Raw genomic sequence first — 10,267 nt, 5'->3', positions numbered from 1 at the left:
GCAACAAATAACATCTGTCAATTTATTTTAGCTTCAATTATATTAAGTTTATATGTTTTTCTGCCCTGTACTTCAGTCTCTTACAGCTAGGAGCCTTAACTGTCAAAAAAAGACTCTCTTTGGCATGTTCTCCATCTGGTGTTGACGCAATTTCTATGATTGATTTCTTCCAATTCTGAAGTTCATAATTTTCAATTGACATTTTCTAATTATCGAATCTTTTAATGTCCTTTGGCGTCTTGCTGCTTGTACGTATTACATGCTTATCCTGTGGTCTGGCTACATTCCCTATCGGTATCTTGTTTTCACAGTATTTCCATACAACAACCTTCTCTAGTACTTGAACCAGTAATGATCAATTCAGTTCCCACAAGCTAAGCAAAAGTGTGTAAACTGAATAATATAGTCAAAATAGATTAAAATGACAAAGCACATTCAACACTGATGTCGTGTGTGGATTTGTGTTAGTTTTTAGTTATACATAACGTAAATTCTCCATATCCACCCATGGGTTTTTAAGCAAGAGTTGCATAAATCAGTTATGTAGGCTAAGTGTTTTTTATTTGAGCTTTGTAGAAACATGGTTACTCTACAGTCAATGTGATGGAAATAAATACATAGTCGCAGATTACCTGCTTTTCCCTGTACTATGGTGGTACTTTTCGGTTGTAAACAACAATTGCAAACGAAATGCGCGCTTCAGCGAACAATCCATTGGTCATGACCCTAGCATTAAGCTATTCTAGGCGTAAGGTGCCGGTGCGTATATCGATATATCATTGATATTCGTACGTTATCGGCTAATAGCCTATAAGCTGCCACGATTACTTATGTTTACGGTGAAAATAACTACATGTATGGACGATTGTTTGCATGAGTGTAAGGATATTACGCTATGCGTTAAAGTCTATCAAAACAATTATTTATTGGAAGGGGTCAGGTATAATTGCAGTGGCTCAAAACCTGGTCAGTTTCTGGGTCGTTTTGTAGGGGCGGAGCTTAATCCGGAAATACAAAAGCTTTAAAGTTAGTCGAACCACTGCAAACGTTTAGTTGTTGATAAATCGAGTAGTTATCTATTCGTTTAACAAAATATCACGTAAGCATCTTTTCCAAGCAAATTTTTAATTACAAATATGAGTTCTTTTAGCAAAATAACATAGAGTATTTACATAGCTGTTTATCGTAGTTTTTTCTTGTTAAGAATAAATGGTAACACGCTCACAAAACGGAAAAAATCTTCTCAAAAATACACCATTAGTTATTCTGTATTCGTTTATATTTGAAAAATAGTTATATATTTTTTTAATATGAATACACTTTTGTAAAGCGGTATTACATAAAATATTGAAAAGTTACGATTATGTTCTGAACAAAGAAAATGCATATTAAAACGGTTGTCCACTTTGTTACCATTCTGAGAGCCTAAAATGATTCTATTTTAATTCACTGTAAATATTAGTATTAGCATCTCGTTAGGCATTGATTGTAAAAATGAAGGCAACAGAAGACATCAGTTTTTTATCTTTACTGTATTTGCTGCAAGCACACACTTTTTTAACAACTAACTTTATATTACTACCAAGTCTCAACTGTAGGACATTTTGAAGCAACGACAGTATGTAGCTACCTAAGGAACAACCATTTAATTGTGTATCTCAAATTTTATTTGAACTTGTTACTACAATGGTGCGCTGTCAGTAGCACCGCCAGGCCTAGGCTGTATCTCATCTGTTTGGTTCACAAAAAGTGTAGGAGAGGAGGCAAGGTAAAGCAAGTTTTTGTAGTCTTCTGCAATGCAGGGCAGTTATATTTTTGGACTAGACAGCCTGCCTGTGATCAGTAGTCCTCAGTAGTCAGAGTCGCTTACTGCTTGCAATTTGTCTTAAAAAATTAATTGAAATGCACTGCATATTCATATTGCTTCAAGACCTCAGTGGGTCATCATGTATTCATAACTGACTTTTTGTATTCATCATTTCATCTTCTATATAGACCTACCTACAGGCCTCCCGTGCCTGTAGTCGGCAATCATGTCGGTAGGTTATCGAAGCCTCGATAGCTGAATGACATGATCGCTGACGACAGTCAACTTCTACGAGGAGCCTGAGGGCCTACCAAATATATATTTTTAATTGCAGTGCATTTAAGCATTATGCCGCTCCTTCTTGCCTCATTGTTAGACGAGTCTGAGCAAGCTATCAAAGCCCATGAAATCGAATATGGCAACAAGTTTTACACAAACCATGAGGACGGCATATTCAACAAGCATGAAAGACTTTTTGAAGGTAATCTCATATCCTTAAAGCACTTTTTCTTCACTGCCTAATTTGTGATCTTGCGTTAAAAATGAACATTTTATACCTCGGATATTTTAGTGTAATATTGATGTTGAAGTGTAACCTTGATTGTAAAATGTAGGCCTATGCTTGGTTGTTGTGCAATAGAAGTACATGTCAATAGTAGCTTATATGTTTTTATGCTGCAGTTTGATGGAGCCCTTTTTGGTTTATTTTTGTACCATGTGATCTATGACGTCACAGGCCCTACTTGAAGCAGAGTTGACACAATTTTCATCAGTTCACTAGCAACTCACACTGGATACACACCATCTAAGTCTCAGCAATAAAGGATTACTCTCTATAGACACTCAACTTTTAAGCTTAATTTGACGAAGTGGATATTCGGGTATATACAGACATGCAGTGGATTACGATCAAGCTTATAGTGCAGCCTTGATTAGAAGATGGACTTCAGTGTACAAGCATTGGCATGCAATTGAGATGACATTAAAAATCATTGTATATATTAATAACTACAATCAAGCAAGCAATAAATGTATCAAGCATCATATACATGCAGCAGTTAGTTCCCAATTGAGTGTTAGCAATCAAGTAAGGCTAAAAACCTACAACGTCTTCAGCTAATGAATCTAAAAAATCTGTACCATGTTTCTTAATTTTAAAATTTTATCTGCTCTAATTTAGCAAGGTGAAGATATTTGGAGAGGTAAGAACGTCATCCATGACAGTCAAAGCTATTTATGTATGTATGGCGAAGAAAAAGAGTATGGCGAAGAAAAAGAGTATGGCTGCATGTACGGCCCTGAAAGACAGCAAACCCAGAAGGAAAAGTACAAAGAACAGCGGAGGGTAAGTTACCGGTACACCAAGAATATTTTACTCAGCCTATTATAAGGGATATTTTTGGACAGCAAAACTCGGTCATTGTATGTCCAATATATTTAGACAGGGCTATCCTTCCATGTCTTTGCAAATGCACAGATAGTATAGTATGGATTTTACATAGAGATGATGAATAATATTTATTACTTTTATGGATTTTAAATTGTTTTATTTCTGAAATAGCTATCTTGTAACAAAAGCATGCGTGCACATTTATATTCTTGTAAGCCAAAATCAGAGAATGCAGTAAATCTAAGTCTACACTACTGTGAGGGTTGCGACATGTCTAAGCTGTATTCGATACTTTGCTTTCGGTCTCACAGTACATCAAAGTTCAAAAACATTTTCTCTTCTTTTATTCATCTACACTCTCATAGAAATTTGGTAGAATTGCAAAGAAACACAGACTTGATTGGAATGCTCAGATACCATATCCTTGACCCAATAGCCAGTGAAGTTTACGGCAATCTGTCTCATTTTTCTTGAGAATTTCTCATCGTGAGGCCTCACACATGCGCCAGATAGTATTATATCGCAGTTCACACCTTTGGTTAAACTTGGACGTAATATTTTATTTTACATTGAATATTTCACACCTAAAATTTGCAAAAACAATCATTAAAAGCAAGATAGAATCGTGCAATATTAATTATGGTTAAATGTGGAATTTCATTGGTAGGCGAATCTTCAAGCCATTTATAGCCCTAGATTAGTAGCTAGAAAAACGTGAAGTTATAGTAGGATAATGCAGAAGAACCCTTTGTGTAGGCAGGATTAGGTTTCAGAAACAAATTATTTGCTGCCAACTGCGATATTTGTTAAGTTGCCTGTTCACACCCAGCCAAACGTTCGATTCCTCGAGCATTCTGATTTATAGCTCAAGATAAGGAGGAAACGCAGTGCTTGCTCAGGATGGGTAGGAGTAAGAGCAGAGGCTATGTGAGCTTCCATAGATGTGGGGAGCATCTACGAAACGCCACAAACGACAGCATTATAGATGTAACTCAGACACCTGATGTTACTTTCATACCTAACAGTCCGGTGAGTGGTAATATTCAGTAACTCAGTTTTAAAATTAGAACCCTGTTGCATGATGCTTTTGTGTCACTTTAGTGTAAGTGCTCAGTGTCTGAATTGGAGAAAGTTGTGCAGCGATGCTCCCAAGTCTTTGATTCCAGATTTGTAAAGCATATCAAATCGCTGGCATGCGTTTTGCTCCAAATCAAATCACTTAGAAGGGTGACTGCTCAGCTTTCAAATAAAATGAAATTAAAACCATCATCCACTATGTAATTGATGGTTTTAATTTGATTTAATTTACAAACTGGGTAATCCATTTTTATGGTGCTTTAATGCCAATCTCATGATTGGTGATTTGATGTAATGTGCAAATCTCTAATCAGGATTTGGGAGCATCTCTGGAGTTGTTATCAACTCTTTGAGAGATTGATAACAAGGTGCCACAACACCATCCGATTCATAGACTGAGTACTTGGACTAATTTCGCTGTTGTCTTGTACAAGTCAACTCTATGGGCTAAGTCAGTTGAGCAATGTAGGATTGGAGAAGATATATGAAGTCAGGAAATAATTGTGAAATAAAACTACTGTAAAAACAGTAATAAAGTCAGGAACTAGCAAAAGCAGATTTGTCCGGTTCTTTGAGATCGCCAAATTACCTTCCAGCTAATCACAATGTCCAATGTAACTTTCCAATCTACTTCATTAAATTAACAAATAGTATTCTTGTCAAAGTCAAAAATTGTCGCAAATAATGCCACTTGAATACTGCATTCACAGTACTTTACAAGTTCAAGGAGATGTAAATACACATGCTATGATTGTTTTTATTTTAGATCAAGGATCTCCAAGAGGAGTTTGCAGGGAGTAAGAAATGGCAGAGCAAAAATGCTTCCTGACGCTTTCTAATACAAGCAATATCTAGATAGGCATAGAGCAAGGTTGTTCCCCATAGCTGTGGGTGAACTGGCAATGAAGGGAAGTCACGCCAGATGGCATCTGGCGTGCCCTCTACCTCATTGCCAATTCATCTGCAGCTATAGAGAACAAACTTGTTCTAGATAGGAATACTTTTATATGCAAAATCTCGAACTGTTTCAGCTTGTACTGTGCTCAATTTTGAGTGAATATATTGATCAAATTAAAACATACCTACATACATAAAACATTCAGGATTTTCAACACTGATTTTTTTTTACATAAACCATACTTATATTCACTTATTTTCACATATCTACATGTAGTATATGTAGCCCTTTTCTACTCTGTTATTCTGTTCTCATTTGTGCTTGTTAAAGGCCTTTTATGGCTTTGGTGCTGATGTGGTAGTAATTAAGTTATGTGCAACATTTTCTTTTTATATCAAATAAAGTAAAATTATTAAACTTTACGATTTATCATGATAGATTCGTCCGATAACTAAAACAACCTACTTCCCATCATTGTTCCAGTGGTCCATCACCAGACATTTTGTCATTGCGCATCGACTTTTCAAACAATGTATGTTGTACAACATCAGCAATGCCAATAGACATACATCATGCTGAAGGTTTTGTGTGTGCTGCCCTCTGATTTTCCAGAATTGGCTACATTGTGCTTGTGGAGGTAACGGGAAAGCTGCTAACAATGATGCACAACAATTGCCACATGCATTATTTATATTGGAGCAAGAAAATACATCATCATGCCAACAAAAAGAAAATATTTTTTGCTCAACAAATCAAGAAAATTTTTTTGGTCACACAATGCTGTACATAAATAATAAATATATAAGCAAATTGACAAATGAATACCTACAGAGTGCGGTCATGTTCAAAATCTAAACAAAGTTAGTTGTTGGAGAAGTCGGTGTTTGTAGTAAAGATAAGATAGACTAATGTCTTCTGTTGCCTTTTCACAATCTTTGTCTTACGATACGCTAACATAAATAGTTACACTAAAATGAAATAGAATCTTCTTTAGCTCTCAGAATGGTAGCCAAAGTAGACAATTGTTTCAATGTGCATTTTATTCGGTTAGAACATAATCACAAATATTCAATAACTTATATAATACCACGTTACATACATGTAAGTGCAATCATATTACAACGTATGTAAGACATTTTTCATACACACTGTATAAACGAATACCGAATAATTAATGATGTATTTTTGAGAAGATTTTTTTCCGTTTCGTGAGCATGTTACTATTTCGTTTTAACACGACAAAACTACGATAAACAACTATGTGAATACGTTATGCTAGTTTGATGAAAGATCTCATATTTTTAATTAAAGATTTGTCTAAAACGATGTTTATGCTTTATTTTGTTACAAAAAAATAATAAGATTACAGACTCAATTTCTAACCGACTAAACATTGGCACTTGCTTAAAACCTCGTCGCTTAGTGCCGACAAAACATTTGCATTTCCGGATTAAGCTCCACCTCTACAAAACGACCCAGAAACTGACCAGGTTTTGAGCCACTGCAATTATACTTGACCATTGGAAGGCATGATAAATGCATAGACCGAGATAGTGACAGGGCTAACAGCAGATGTTGATTGATAAGCATTACATGCCAACAGTCGCGTATTGAAGAAAACTCGCAAGAGTAGGGTGGGGACAACCCCTAGCTCTAGATCTCTGCGCTTTAACCAACGCTACAACCTGCTGAATCCAACAGGAGGGAGCTGAAACCAACTCATTTATGCTCTGCTGAACCCAACAGAGTGCGCTGAACCTAACGCTGCTGACTGTACAACCTGCTGAAACCAACAGGAGGGAGCTGAACCCAACTCGCTTCCGTTCTGCTGAAACCAACAGAGTGCGCTGAAACCAACGCCGTAACCTGTTGAAACCAACAGGAGAGAACACAACTCTTGTAAGGATAATTATTTAATTATCCTATTTATTTGTAGTCATTTTGTGTGAGCTTGCTGTTAGTGCCGATTATAAACGATATTTCTCCAACAATAACGACTTTATTATAGTAATACTAATCATGCATCCAATTCAAGAGTCACACCCAAGCTGAACTGCCTAAAAATTAGTGGCAGTATTTATATTACATAAGCGATTGGCCTAGAGATTGACGGTTATCGTTCAAACCGACCAATCATATCGTCTTGCTGACTGCCGAGTTTCTAAGAATTTTCACATACAGAACAATAAAAAATTATCCCTAGACAATGAGCCATTATAGCATAACAATCTAAACACTAACAAAAAGCCCAGGAAATTCTACATATACTGGGTAGCGAACAGTAAGTGTAAAAAAACATTAAGACATATTTCGATAACGAAAAGGGCTAATTACAAAATCTTATCTCGAGAAAACGTAGAACAAAAACGGAAACAATATTGTTTAAGTAATCTTAAACTACTAACAATTAATTATAACAGAAACTTAGAATATTTTGACATGTAACCATGAACATAAAAAATGTCTTCCAATGAGTGAACGGTAAGAAATAAATTATAGAAGATTGTTCACTGCGTAAAAGCCTTAATAAATGGCGTCTGTTATCTTTTCTAGGTCATTCACTATCCCAGAAGTCTCTTCTCTATATATATATTGGCTACGTCACCTTTTCCCTTTTATCAGTTCACCATGTTTTTCTGCGCCGGGTGTCCAGAGCGCCTTGATGAGCCTGACGTCCATGGGACCGATAGCATCCAAATAAGACAACTCTTCGGAGTTATTCCTCCACGGTCTTTTTCATGGCCACCACTCCTTTCATAGAGTTTGTTCTTTAGAATATCTCGCTTTATTTTTACGTTTACAACACTATCCTCCCCTAAAACTTCATTCTGTCCCAGAATGGCATTACTTCTATGGCAGACATCTAAGCGGTAGTCCGGTAGGTGCTGACATAAATTAGTAGGCTGGGTTGGCGGAATAGTGTGATCCCCCAGCTTGGATATCTCTGTGTGATCCTGGAGCAGAGGGACGGGTTGCTCCATCACCTCTGAATCAGGAGGGCGATCCGTTGGCTTAGGCAGTTTTTTTCTGCATATTCTGGTGGTGCTTAGTCTAATATCACTTTCATATTGAATAGGGTTTCCCCCCTTGCACTCCATTTTAAATTTCTGGTTTGTCAGATACTTGCTGATGGTGCAGAGATTAGCATCTCTTGGTTTAAGTTTAGTACTGCATCCTTTCTCCGTGAAGAATGATTTCAATGAAGCTTTGGTTCCGACAGAAAAGGTGGTGGGTTCATTTTTCATATCATCTTGGATTCTCCACTTTTGTAGATAGAGCCTTGTACCTCCTTTATACAAATTGTGCGGCTTTAACTCCTCTACTGGCTTTTCAACCTCAGCTTTCTGTATCGGCCCCAGCCGATATGCTAGCTGATTAATAAGCGGTCTATCTTTCATAACCGAGACTTAATGTTTTACTACTTGGTGGCCACCAACATCACCTTTGCTGGAGCTGAACATTTTCTGATGCTTTATCAGCGGTGTGTTGACTTGCTTTGGTTCCATTTCTGGCAGAGATTGCGTCCAACTGGGTAAATGTTCATTGAAGTGTTTGGGGCATTTAGTTCTATTGCAGTCCTTCTGAAACTGTCCTTGTCTTTCCACAGGCATACAGACGGCTACCTTTCTTCCAGAAGGTAGATGAATAAGTTTATTGCTTGTGTTCATCACACGAATATTGACCTCTTGCTCTGTAGGTTCACACAGCGATGTGACAACCTTCAAGCCCAAAACCTTGTGTAAAGTTTTAATGCCAACTGGCCCTGGCGTCCACTTTCGACTAAGCCTCGCCAACAATAAGCATTCAGTATTTGGCGAAACAACTATGTTCCTTTTGACCTGCACATTCACCGAAAGGGGTTCTCCGTCCTCGGCGCAGCAGGCAACTTCAGTGCCCTTACAACGTAGCTGCGAATGACGGAAATCCATCTGACATTCTTGATCCTCCAAGAAGTCTAACCCTAGCAGAATGTGATTGTCCACATCAGATACTACAAACTGATGTATCAGTTGTATCGGTCCAGTCGAAATTTTAAATTCGTCATGCCTTCAAGCAAAATCTGCTGCCCATTTGCCAATATCCCGCTACCTCGCACAGGTAACAACTTCGAGTAACATGAGCTAAGCAATGTCTCCAGCAATTTCTTCGGAAGTACGGACTTTGTACAACCACTGTCAAGTAACATGACAAATCTTTGTTGGTGAATCCGTACAGGAATGTAGTATGCACTGGTGAGCCAACATGCCTGTATCCTAAGTTTGCCCACATCACAAAGTTCAGGCAGTACGAGCATTAGTTTGCCTGAACTTGGTCGTTTCCCGATGGCTTTGGCTTATCACAGTAACGAGCAACGTGGCCTCTGCCATTGCAGTTGTAGCATCGAACTTCTTTCTGAGGCTGTTGGCTTCTCATTGTCGTCGATGTTAGCTGTGTCATCATTGCTTGCTGTGATGCCGCCATTTGCTTTTGCGTGTCCAACATCTGCTGCATAAACTTACTCTGCATTTCTGCAAAATGTTTGAGCAAAGCTGTTTGACTCATTTGCATTTGCTCTGTCAGTTCTTATTTTAATTGTTGGACATCTTCTAGCTCTACTCGGTGGACATTTGTATCATATTCTACCATATCCTGATACTTCTGATTAGTTTCTACAGCATCAGTCATGGTGCTGGGAGGAGATAGGCGTAGTGTCTAGGCCAGCTGTGAATTAGGCCGAATTGCTGCAATCAACTCACGCTTGGCTTGCTGGTCATGCTGATAGCTATCTAGCTCGAGGAAAGCCTTTTGAACTAACTTCTGTACCTTTTCAGCATAATGATATATGTTGTCCTTTGGCTTTAATTTCATAGATTTTAATATGGCGCTAGCTGTGTCTGTCCTGAGCCCATATTGTGCCTTAAGTTTATGGCAAACTTCTTCATAGGTATTGCCACCAACACCTCTGGTAGCTGGGCCTTTCAATGCCAATGTTAACCGTAGCCTACATTCTTCTTCACTCCACTGATTAAGTTTTGCCACTGCTTCAAAACAATGCAAAAACTCTTCCACATCACTTGTGCCATCAAATGAAGGAGCAGGAATAGGCGGCATGGCT

General features: G+C 37.9%; 2 long non-coding RNA genes across 2 annotated transcripts; both read left to right on the top strand.

Moving 5' to 3' along the window:
• Window positions 1–1,025: 1,025 nt before the first annotated feature.
• Window positions 1,026–3,800, top strand: LOC137410191 (uncharacterized). The gene is made up of 3 exons (XR_010981014.1): window positions 1,026–1,099; window positions 2,142–2,288; window positions 2,988–3,800. It is a non-coding gene; the product is annotated as an uncharacterized lncRNA (long non-coding RNA).
• Window positions 3,801–4,047: 247 nt separating this feature from the next.
• On the top strand, window positions 4,048–5,594 carry LOC137410195 (uncharacterized). Its single transcript, XR_010981016.1, has 2 exons — window positions 4,048–4,226; window positions 5,041–5,594. It is a non-coding gene; the product is annotated as an uncharacterized lncRNA (long non-coding RNA).
• Window positions 5,595–10,267: the final 4,673 nt, after the last annotated feature.

Source organism: Watersipora subatra, unplaced genomic scaffold (genome assembly GCF_963576615.1).
Source record: "Watersipora subatra unplaced genomic scaffold, tzWatSuba1.1 SCAFFOLD_41, whole genome shotgun sequence".
NCBI classification, from domain to species: domain Eukaryota; kingdom Metazoa; phylum Bryozoa; class Gymnolaemata; order Cheilostomatida; family Watersiporidae; genus Watersipora; species Watersipora subatra.
Note: the sequence above shows the minus strand (reverse complement) of the source record. Positions and strands in the feature narration are given on the sequence as shown.